This window comes from Penaeus japonicus, unplaced genomic scaffold (assembly GCF_977035675.1).
Source record: "Penaeus japonicus unplaced genomic scaffold, GWHDUDI00000001_assembly GWHDUDI00000002, whole genome shotgun sequence".
NCBI lineage: Eukaryota > Metazoa > Arthropoda > Malacostraca > Decapoda > Penaeidae > Penaeus > Penaeus japonicus.
In genome coordinates, this window is record NW_028234404.1 from 4,102,850 (window position 1) to 4,105,349 (window position 2,500).

At 44.6% G+C, this 2,500-nt stretch overlaps 1 long non-coding RNA gene across 1 annotated transcript in view; it reads right to left on the reverse strand.

Moving 5' to 3' along the window:
- Positions 1-2,500, reverse strand: part of LOC147472216 (uncharacterized) — a 133,407-nt gene that overhangs the window by 85,490 nt on the left and 45,417 nt on the right. The window lies entirely within an intron of this gene.

The window sequence follows — 2,500 nt, forward strand, 5'->3', positions numbered from 1 at the left end:
GTTTGTGTGTTGGAAATACGTCATCTGTTTTTTTTTTTTTTTTTTTTTTTTTTTTTTTTTTTTTTTTTTGGGGGGGGGGGGTGTATGACAAGTGAAATGTTTCCAGAGAAGGATCTATCTATATTAGGGATGTTGAAATAGTGAGAAATGAGACAGAGAATGAGAAACTGTTAACCATGGATAAGAAATTTCAACTTATGATGCCGTTTTCATGACTGTGCTGTTGCGCTCATTCAACAAGGGAGTTCACTACATCATTTATAAGTGTATAACCCACGTCATACATTCTGATTGCGTGATGCTGTTGCCTGACGGGAGCCAGTCAAGCGTGGCAGCCGTTTCAACCTAGGTCAAAGGTCAGTCCTTTTGGATCAAGAATGTTAGGAGGCAGAGAAAGGGATCGGAAATTTTGATTTTTTGAAATGTGGGTTTTTGTGATTTTTCTTTTTCAATGTAAGTTTTTTATTTTGTCGTTTAAGTTTTTGATTTTTCATGTAGTTTTTTGATTTTTCATGTAAGTTTTCGAATTTTTTGAATGTAAGTTTTCGAATTTTTTGAATGTAAGTTTTCGATTTTTTTTAATGTAAGTTTTAGAAAAAAAAAAATGAATCTAAGTTTTCATACATAAGAGACTTGATGTGAAAAAAAACTCTCTATGGACATAGGGAACAATTAATTCAGATAATTAAACTCGCTAATCGCATGTCATGGCACCGTAAACCAAAGGTGAAGTAATATCAAACTTCTTACGTTCATGTTGTGACCTTTATATCAAGATTAACATATTAAACTGTTAAACGATGTTAATTTTATCGCTGTTTAGGAGATAAGAGTTGATTATCATTTGAGGAATTTCGAAGTAATAATTGAATAAAAAAAAATATTGATAAAAAATAAAAAAATATATATAGAAATAAAAAAAGAGATATCAGAACGCAATGGATTTAGCGACCGTTGTTAATTAGTCCGATATTTTTGATGAGTCAATTTTCAATCCTTGAAATTTCACCCAGATTAAGTTTACTTGAGCGCGACTAAGCAACCCACTCAGACCCGTTGAACACCATTGTTAAGATTAAGCTGGAGGTGCAATTGTTATCGATACTGGACGCTTATTGCAAGAAAGAGATAAACTCCGAGATACCGAAGCGAGAGAGGAGAACTGTAAGATTTTTGCTGCAAGGATTATCGCTTTATCTCCTCCCTCTCTCCTCTTCTCCCCTTCCCCCACTCCCCCACTCTCCTTCCCCCTCCCCTCACTCTCCTTCCTCCACTCCATCTCTCACTCTCTCGCGCTATCTATCGCTTTATCTCCCCCCCCCCCTCCCTCCTCCTCCCCCCTCCCCCACACTCCTCTCTCCTCCCCTCACTCCTCCCCCCCCTCTACCCCTTCCTCCACTCCATCTCTCGCACTATCTATCCCTCTCCTCTGTTTCTTTTTTTTTTCTTTCTTTTTTCGTTTTTTTCGTTCTTCATCCTTTCTTCCTGCTTGTCTTTTCACCTTCTTGGTTTGAAGTCAGATTCCCTTTATATCATTATGTTCCTTCGATCTTTCATACTTCCTTTGGACTTCGTACCTCCTTATTGTGTCTTCCTCCTCTCGGTATTCCACTTAATTTTAGATCGAGATATACCCTTTTTTTCTCTCTCATATTCCCGCTTTTGTATCTCGGAGTCATAGTTCTCTCTTCTCCGTTTTTCTACCTTCTCTCTCTTTTTCTTCCTCATTCTCCCCCTAATCTTACTAGCCAACTCATACCCTTCTTCTCCCTCACCATTCCACACTCCTCTTCCCCTCACTCTTCCTCCTCCTCCTTCCCCTCCTTCACTCCCTCCTCCTCCTCCTACTGCTCCTCCTCCCCCTCATCTCACTAGCCAAACGATACTCCCCCTCCTCTTATTCCACCTCCACCTCCTCCCTCCCTCCCACTCCTCCCCTTCCTCCTCCTCCCCCCCCCTCATCTCACTAGCCAAACCATACTCCCCCTCCTCCTCCCCCTCCCCACTCCTCCCACTTCCCCTCCCCTTCCACCTCCCTTTCCTCCTCCCCCCTCCCCCCGAGACGTTACTGAGTAAAGGCACCAGCGATCCGGTCCTGCCATCGTGAGATACTCTAGACGTCCATTGTGGAAGTTTGTGGACTTGCCGTTAAGCTTCACTGCCTAGACGACGTAGGGGCGGAAGGGGAGGGGAAGGGGGAAGGGGGAGGATGGAGGAGAAGGGGGCGAGGGCGTAGGGGGGGGGTGAGGGTGTGAGGGGTATGGTAGGAGGAAATGGTAGGGAGAGGGGAGGGGGAGGAAGGAGCGAGGGGATGGGAGGGGTTAGGGGGGAAGGAGCGAGGGGATGGAGGAGAAGGAAGGGAGGGGAGAGGGAGGAGAGGGAAGGGAGGGGAGAGGGAGGAAGGAGAAGAGGGGATGGGGAGGAGGAAGAAGAGGGGAGGAGGATGGAAAAGAGAAGAGGGTAAGGAAGGAGGAGAGGAGAGAGTAAGGAAAGAGGAGAG